Consider the following 9,759-nt stretch of genomic DNA (forward strand, 5'->3'; position numbering starts at 1 on the left):
ACTGAGATTACTGGATCTATCTAGTCCTACAGAGGGCTCTTATTGGCTCACTCTGTTCAATCAGAATTCTCAGTCTCCACCTGCTGCAAGGCGTGCACAACCCATCAGTCACAGCCTGGGTCGTTCCAGAGGAATGCTAAGGAAGTGGGTCTTAATTTTAATCTGCTTAATAAAAATGTACAGAACTGAAAAATGAAAAATATAAAATAAAATACTGGTTGGCATAAACTTTTTTGCCACCTTTTTTTTAGGGTAGCCTATAGCTAGCAAAAATATGAAAGGTTCAAAAACAAGCAGCTTTGGCACTCCTGCATGAAGGAATTTCATGAAGAGAAGAGGTTTCAGAAACTGACTTCTCAGCAGGACAGGAATAGAGCAGCTGACAAATGAAAATCAGTCTGCATTAAAAGTTGAAGGAGTGATATGGCTATAAATATTTAAAGGGCAAATAATATTTAGAAGATGGTAAAAATCATGAATGATGGGAGAAAAATGTTGTACCAGATAAATGGTATTAATATAAAGACTAATGGAAATATTAGAATTTACAATGCTTTGTTACCCGAATATGTATTGAGATGAGATGGTAATGGTTTCTTCATCTATCAATAATTTAATGTATGCACCATTTCTCCCTCTACAAAGAGCAATAGAAAGACAATGAAGCACAGATTGTCTTCTAGACAAACTATGCCTGACAGACACTGGGTGCAATATATTCCCCTAACACCAGACACAGCTTCTGAGCCTTATTTAATACAGATGATTTCGAAATATATACATATACCAGTTTAAGGGCTAACAAAATATAAGATGACATATGTGCAAAGTACTCGCTCCCTTGACCAAGGAATGCCACTTTCCTCAGAGTTAAGTATAAAGGTGGTCTATACATGGGCAGGGCTCCCACCTACACATTCTTCTTAAGAACAGTACAAGTTACATGTATCCTTGCCTTATTTATGCAACCGCAGTTACACCAGATGTATGGCTGGTGGAATTATGAGAAGGTAAATATTAGGCACGATGATGCCCAGTAACAATTGTATTCTATAATGGAATCCAGGTGCCCAAACATAATCATAGAATAGACTCTCACCACACAGAATTGGAGTATCTAAATGGAGGTGCCTGTGAAGACACTGTGGGGGTCTTTTACTAAAGCTTAGCTCAAGTTACCTGCAGCAGGACCCATAGGAATAACATGGGCCCTGCTGCAGATAACTCGAGCTAAGCTTTAGTAAAAGACCCCCCAGTGTGTTTTAAGCCTGTAAAATGTATTGGATATTTTCCTGTCTTAAATATGTCTGAAGTGTATTTCTCCTGTTTGGCTAGCAGATGGTGCATGTTTATGCTTAAAGCTGTTACAGAGGACTGACCGCTTTCTTTTAGTTGGCACACAGACAATAGGACGTTCCTGTAGTGATGTAACCAGTTTTTATTTGAAACTTGATTGTTCTGGTTTCTGATTGGCCTGAAGTTTTGAAATTACCCAGCAGATGTTGGCTGTTACTTCAGTTTCAGCCTGGGAGAAGGAGAGAGAGAGAGAGATCTCTTTTGCTGAAGCTCTGTGAACAGATATATGCCCTGATCTCCCCAGGTACTTTCTAGGAAATATGCAAATGTTTAGTTAGTGTTATGATTGATCCTTATTTCAGTTACCTGTTATTGTTTGCCAATTGCACTATTTTGTTCCACTGTTCAATATTTTTTAAGAGAACAAACATAATTGTTTGTTCGCCCTGTTTGTCTGGACTGATAAAGAATCCTGGTGGTTTGAATGTTGTGTCTGTGAGTGCTTTCCGGGAACTGTGGGACCACTGGGAGTGTGGCTCTAGTAACCTAGAAATCACTGGTGATCATTTGAGAGTGGGAGACTCGCCCAGAGGTGGTTGTGACCCAGTTGGTAGGAGGAGGGTACTAGTGTAGCACCCAAGCGGCAGGTGCAGGCAGACCTCAGCTGTGCTGGGGTTAGACCCTCTTAGTGGCCACGGGGTAACCCCAGGTGGATGGCTATGCGATTCGTGACAGTGCCCATTTAAAAAAACTGCCTCTAATATGTACCAAGGACCTATATAGTGGCATGATATTATTTTCAGTTTTGTTTGCCATTGCTTTTCAAATAATTCCTAGCATTCTACTTACTCTTCCAACAGCCATGGAAAACAGGGCTGAAATGTAACCATTTATCTACTGTCTCTCCAGTATGTAGCCATTTACCCCAGAAAAGAAACTAATCATTATGAAAATATCTAACCCAAAAAATGCACTATTGGGAAGAAATGGATTATATTTTCCTTCACCTAAAGAGCTGCAGCATGTGAGGACTTTAGAGAAGATTGTTAGTTATAGGGTACTACACCTATGGAATAGATTACCAGATAAACTAAAATGGCTAATAGTTGCATGACATTTTGACAACTGCTGAAAACATGGCTGTGTCAGAAATATTTGGTAGACAAAATCAAAGTTTGCAGACAGCCCTGTTGAATCTAAATTTCATTATATATTCAACCTGCCGTGAGAATGACCTAGTCATCACACAGTTTCTACAAGAACACTATGCAATGATCCAAGACAATTCTAAGAGAGATGAGAAAAACAAGTTGTTGATATATCTCAGTCTGGAAAGGGTTACAACGCCATTTCTAAAGCTCTGGGATTCCACTGAACTATAGTGAGGCCCACTATCTCCAAATGCAGGAAACCTGGAATAGTGGTGATTCTGGGAGGCCATCTGCCTGCCAAAATTACTCCAAAAGTGCAACAACAACTCATCTAGAACGTCACAAAACATCCCAGAAAAAACATCCAAAGAACTGTATATTTCTCTAGCCTCAGCTAAGATCGGTGTTCATGACTCCACAATAAGAGCTTGGGCAAAATGAGATTCATGGAAGAGCAGCAAGGCAGAAATCTATCCAAAAGTAACATCAATGTTTGTCTCACATTTGCAAAAACACATCTAGATGATCCCAAAGCACTTTGGAATAATGTTCTATGGACAGATGAATCAAAAGTGGAACTCTTTGGACAACATAGGTCCCATTATGTCTGGCATAAAACAAACACAGCATTCCACAGTATCATCACACCATTAGTAAAATATGGTGGAGGTAATATGATACTGTCAGGATGCTTTCCTGCTTCAGAACCTGGAAAACGTGCCACTATTAAAGGATTTGGGTTCAAAAAATATTTAGGTTGAAAAATGTTCCTGGAGGAAAAGTTCATATTCTGCTATTGAGATAGACATGGGGGAACCCATTGCTTGTCTAGGGATCAGTAGTATGGAATCTTGCTATTATTTGGGATTCTGCCAGGTACTTGCAACCTGGACTGGCCACTGTTGGAAGCAGGATAATGGGCTAGATGGACCATTGGTCTTACAAAGTATGGCTATTCTTATGTTCTTATGCTAACCTTGAAATCTGGACTGTCACAGAAAATTCTTAAGGAAAAGGCTCAGTCATCTGTTCACGTGCTGAAGCATCACTGGGTTATGCAGCAAGACAATGATCCAGAATACAAAAGTAAGTCTGTTTCTCTTCAGTCATTCAGATTTAGGATTTGCCTAGTCAAAGTCCTGACTTTAACCCAATACAGATGCTATGATAGGACTAAACCAAGCAGTTCATACACAAAAACCTACAAATATGTCTGAATTAAAGCAGTCCTGCAAAAAGGAGCAGGCTAAGATTCCTTAAAAGTAAAATGTGAAAGATATCAAATTACAGAAAGCATTTAGTTGCAATTATTGCTGCTTAAGTTGGTGCAATTATATTGTTTAAGGGGCATTTAATTTGCACACGAGTGATATGGATGTTGGATAACTTTGATGCTTGCTTAAAGTAATTATTTATTTATTCTATGTTTAGGTTACTTAGGTTCCATTTGTCAGATTGTAAATTTTGATCTTTAAACAAAATGTAATAAGATGAGGAGACATTCCATGAAGTTAAATGGTAATACCTTAAAAAAAAATACAAGAAATACTTTTTCACTCAACAAATAGTTAAGCTCTGGAACTCATTGCCAAAGGATGTGGTAACAGCAGTTAGCATATCTGGGTTTAAAAACAGATTTTGACAAGTTCCTAGAGTCCATAGTATGCTATTAAGACAGACATGGGGGAAGCCAATACTTATCACTGAGGTCAGTAGAATGGAATCTTGCTACTCTTTGGGAGTCTATCAGGTACTTGTGATCTGGATTGGCCACTGTTAGAAGCAGGATACTGGGTTACATGGACCACTGGTCTGACCCAGTATGGCTGTTCTTAAGTTCTTAACCAGTGTAGCATATGTATTATTTTGGCAACGCATTCACAGTAATGCCAATAACATTGTCTAAAACTTGGAGGAACAGTTCTTGGATTTAGAATAAATTGATTCTCTTTCATTTTCTAGATACCAATACTGCTTATTTGCCAGTTACAACAACTGCAATTTAATTAGGACCAAGATTGCGGAGGAGGGTGGGGGTAGGGGGTGCCTGCTTTGTCTCTGATTATAAAATTTAGTTCTTTACAACAGAAAAAAGTTACGATTTTTACATAAGTAGGGCGAAGTGTATCCTCACTGAAAATCAAAATTATTTCTCTCTTTACTATCATCTTTTTCAGCAATAATAATCAAAGCAAGACCAATTATTCATTTCCATGGTTTACAATATCAAAATTCCTATGACCTGCTTGATTATTATTCCGTAAGTCACTAGTAATAAGGTAAAATTATGTATCATACCTGATAATTTTCTTTCCATTAATCATAGCTGATCAATCCATAGACTGGTGGGTTGTGTCCATCTATCAGCAGGTGGAGATAGAGAGCAATCCTTTTGCCTCCCTATATGTGGTCATGTGCTGCCGGAAACTCCTCAGTATGTCGATATCCAAGCTCCATCCGCAGGACTCAGCACTTAGAGAATTACACCCACAAAGGGACACTCTGCCCAGCTCACCACCGCCGAAACGGGGGAGGGGAATTAACCCAGCTCATCCCCACACAAGTGGGAGAGGGGAATCCGTCCAGCTCATCCCCTCGGAGCGGGGGAGGGACACCACCCCGCCGATGCGGGGGGATCTGGCTTATCCTGCAACCGCAACCGCGGGAGGAGCTGACTGACCCTAACACCGCCGAACCGGGAGAGGTACAAAGCTGCCCTACAGCCGCACGAAGCGGGAGGGAGCGCCGGCAGAATTTATGTCTCAATTCAGCCCCGCAAAACGGAGGGGAGAGGAATGCAGCAGCTCACTGTAACACAAATTCGTCTCAACTCTTGAAGAATCCATTGAAAAAACTTGAACACGAAGTCCTCCTGAACAGGAACTGAAGATTAAACTTGAACCTGAAATGCAACCAGAATATAAACAATACAGATATCTGGGAGGGACTATGGATTCATCAGCTATGATTAATGGAAAGAAAATTATCAGGTATGATACATAATTTTACCTTCCATATCATCATGCTGATCAATCCATAGACTGGTGGGATGTATCGAAGCAGTACTCACCTAGGGTGGGACATTGAAATCCCTGACCGCAACACTGAAGCTCCAAACCGGGCCTCCGCCCGAGCAGCCACAGTCAAGCGGTAATGCCTGGAGAAGGTATGGGCCGATGCCCAAGTTGCCGCCTTGCAAATCTCTTCCAAGGAGACAAACCCGGCCTCTGCCATCGAGGCCGCCTGAGCTCTAGTGGAGTGAGCCTTCAGCTGGATAGGCGGCACCTTCCCCGCGGCCACATAAGCCGCTGCAATGGCTTCCTTGACCCATCTTGCCACTGTAGGCTTAGCAGCCTGCAGACCCTTACGAGGACCTGCAAACAGGACAAACAGATGATCCGACTTCCGGAAATCATTGGTCACTTCCAAGTATCTGATGATGACTCGTCTCACATTCAGATATTTGAGAGCAGAGTATTCCTCTGGGTAGTCCTCCCTATGAAAGGAAGGGAGACAGAGCTGCTGATTCACATTGAAGCGAGAAACAATCTTGGGCAGGAAGGAAGGCACTGTGCGAATAGACACTCCTGCCTCCGTGAACTGCAGAAAGGGCTCTCGACATGAGAGTGCCTGGAGCTCGGAAACTCTTCTGGCTGAAGTGATAGCCACCAAAAAGACTGCTTTCAACGTCAGGTCTTTCAGAGATGCCCTTGACAAGGGTTCAAAAGGCGGCTTCTGCAAGGCTCTTAGCACCAGGTTGAGATTCCACGCAGGCACCACTGAGTGCAGAGGAGGGCGCAGGTGATTAACTCCCTTGAGAAAGCGCACCACATCTGGCTGCGAAGCCAGGGAAGCACCCTTCAGGCGGCCCCTGAAGCAAGCCAGAGCCGCTACCTGGACTTTAAGGGAACTGAGCGACAGGCCTTTCTCCAGACCTTCTTGCAGGAACGCCAACACTGAAGAAATTGGAGCAGTGAAGGGAGAAAGTGAGCCTGCTTCACACCACGCTGCAAAGGTACGCCAAACCCTGGCGTAAGCAGTAGAAGTAGAGCGCTTCCTCGCTCTCAGCATAGTGGCGATGACCTTGTCTGAGAAGCCCTTCTTTCTCAGACGCTGCCGCTCAATAGCCAGGCCGTAAGACCAAAGGGGGAGGGATCCTCCATCACCATGGGACCCTGATGCAACAGGCCCTGCTCCACTGGCAGCCGCAGAGGATCGTCCACTGAGAGCCTGATCAAGTCCGCATACCAGGGACGTCTGGGCCAGTCCGGACCCACCAGGATTATCCGGCCCGGATGCTTTGCCACCCGGTCTAGCACCCTGCCCAACATGGGCCAGGGCGGGAACACATAGAGAAGCTCCTGTGTCGGCCACTGTTGGAGGAGAGCATCTACTCCCAGGGATCGAGGGTCCCGTCCTCTGCTGAAAAAGCGCGGCACTTGGCAATTGGCCGATGACGCCATCAGATCTAGGCTCGGCTGGCCCCAGCGCTTCGTGATGTCCAAGAATGCCTGAGCAGATAGCTGCCACTCTCCGGGCTCCAAGGTATGGCGACTGAGAAAGTCCGCCTTGACATTCATGACTCCGGCAATGTGGGCCGCTGACAGCTGTTCCAGGTTCGCTTCCGCCCACTGGCATAGATTCATGGCCTCCTTGGCTAGAGGGGCGCTCTTGGTACCTCCCTGGCGGTTGACATAGGCCACAGCCGTGGCATTGTCCGACAGGACCCGTACTGGCTTCAACGCCAGTACCGGGATGAACTCCAAAAGCGCCAACCGAATGGCTCTGAGTTCCAGGAGGTTGATAGACCACTTTGCCTCTGCAGGAGACCAGAGCCCCTGCACTGTCCTTCCCAAGCAGTGGGCTCCCCAGCCCGACAAAGAAGCGTCCGTCGTGACGACAATCTACTCCGGGGTCACCAGAGGCATTCCTGCAGACAACTTGTCTGTCTGCATCCACCAGCTCAGCGCCTTGCGCACTGCCGGGACCAAGGGAAGGCGCACAGCATAATCCTCCGACATCGGAGTCCAGCGCTGCAGCAGAGAGAGTTGTAGTGGTCTCATATGAGCCCTGGCCCAGGGCACTACTTCCATCGTGGCCGTCATAGAGCCCAACAGCTGCACATAGTCCCAAGCCCGAAGAGGAGAGGCTACTAGGAACTGGTCCACCTGAGCCTGAAGTTTGACAATCCGATTGTCTGGCAGGAACACTCTGCCCACTTGGGTGTCGAATCGAACTCCCAGATACTCCAGGGACTGAGTCGGGCGCAGCTGGATCTTCTCCCAGTTGATGATCCACCCCAGGGAGCTCAAAAGAGCAACCACCCGGTCCACAGCTTTGCCGCACTCTGCATAAGAGGGGGCTCGGATCAACCAGTCGTCCAGATAAGGATGGACTTGTACTCCTTCCTTTCGCAGGAAGGCCGCGATGACCACCATTACTTTGGAGAAGGTCCGCAGAGCAGTAGCCAACCCGAAAGGGAGGGCTCTGAACTGGAAGTGTCGGCCCAGGACTGCAAAACGCAGAAAGCGTTGATGAGGAGGCCAGATGGGAATATGCAGGTACGCTTCCCTTGATGTCCAAGGAAGCCAAGAACTCTCCTGCCTTCACTGCCGCTATAACAGAACGGAGAGTCTCCATGCAAAAGTGCCGCACTTTCAAGGCCCGATTGACCCCTTTGAGGTCGAGGATAGGCCGGACAGAACCTCCTTTCTTTGGTACCACAAAGTAAATGGAGTAACGTCCCTTGCCAATCTGATTTTCTGGCACCGGGACGACCGCACCCAGGCGTATCAGGTTGTCCAAGGTCTGCTGCACTGCCACAGCTTTGACCGGAGACTTGCAGGGAGAGTACACAAACCCGTCGGCAGAACTCTAACTTGTAGCCGTCTCTGATGACTTCCAGCACCCACTCGCCCAGAAACGAGGACAGGCGTCCTCCAATCTGCACTGGGCCATGGACCAGGACCCCGTCATTGGGTACGAGACCCTGGGGGAGGACCGGAGGGCGTACCACCGGGACGGCGGTCTCTGCGAAAGGAATGCTGCTTGGGGGAGAAGTTCCTTTTGAAGGAAGAGGGGGCAGAGGAGCCCGACTTGCCCGGGCGGTACCGACGGGCTTCCTGAAACCGTCCTCTGGAGATACCGGGGCGAGTACTGGCCCGAGCCCTGACCTCTGGTAACCTCTTGCCTTTAGACGTGCCGAGATCGGTCACGATTTTGTCCAGCTCAACCCCAAAGAGCAGCTTGCCTTTAAAAGGCAACTTAGCCAGGCGGGACTTAGAGGCATGGTCAGCAGACCAATGTTTCAGCCAAAGCCAGCGCCGCGCAGAGACTGTCTGAGCCATGCCTTTAGCCGAGGCTCTCAAGACATCATACAGTAAGTCTGCCAAATAAGCCAAGCCCGATTCCAGGGCCGGCCAGTCAGCCCTCAAGGAAGGATCCGAGGGGGAAGCCCGCTGCACCATCGTCAGGCACACCCTGGCCACATAGGAGCCACAAACTGAGGCCTGCAAACTTAAGACAGCCGCCTCGAAGGACGACCTTAAAGCCGCTTCCAATCTTCTGTCTTGGGCGTCCTTTAGTGCCGTGCCACCTTCCACCGGCAACGCCGTTTTCTTAGTCACCGCAGTGATTAAAGAATCCACGGTAGGCCAAATAAAGGCCTCACGCTCACTTTCAGGCAAAGGATAGAGGCGGGACATAGCCCTAGCCACTTTGAGGCTCGCTTCCGGGACATCCCATTGAGCCGAAATTAAGGTGTGCATGGCATCATGCACGTGGAAGGTTCTAGGCGGGCGCTTCGTCCCCAGCATAATGGCAGAGCCAACAGGGGCTGAGGGAGAGACGTCCTCTGGCGAGGAAATCTTCAAAATGCTCATGGTCTGCAGTAACAGGTTGGGCAAATCCTCTGAGCGAAAGATCCACGCTGCAGAGGGGTCATCCGCTCCATCCGAGCGGGAATCCGTCTCCTCCAAGGAATCCCCAAAGGACCGTTGGGAGAACTCAGATACGCTGCCCTCATCTACATCAGAGGAAACAGCGTCCTCTAAGGCCTGGGAATCCACCCGAGGGCGTTTACTTCCGGGGGCCTCAACCCCGTTATTGGACAAGGGAGAAGGGGCAGCGTTTTGCATAAGGAAGGCCTGATGCAGCAGCAAAATAAACTCGGGGGAGAAACCCCCCAGACTGTGAATTTTAGCAGCCTGGGCCACAGCCCTAGACGCACCCTCAACCGGCGCTCGCAAGAGCGGGGGAGCAACATGCTGCGCATCCAAGATGGCGTCCGGCACGACACTCCGCGAAGGAGCCG

The 9,759-nt window shown here is 47.5% G+C and overlaps 1 protein-coding gene across 1 annotated transcript in view; it reads right to left on the reverse strand.

The window, feature by feature from the left end:
• The window catches only part of NEO1 (neogenin 1), a 740,505-nt gene that overhangs the window by 374,192 nt on the left and 356,554 nt on the right, over positions 1-9,759 (reverse strand). The gene's annotated exons all lie outside the window — the stretch shown is intronic.

Source organism: Microcaecilia unicolor, chromosome 1, assembly GCF_901765095.1.
Source record: "Microcaecilia unicolor chromosome 1, aMicUni1.1, whole genome shotgun sequence".
Classification (NCBI taxonomy): domain Eukaryota; kingdom Metazoa; phylum Chordata; class Amphibia; order Gymnophiona; family Siphonopidae; genus Microcaecilia; species Microcaecilia unicolor.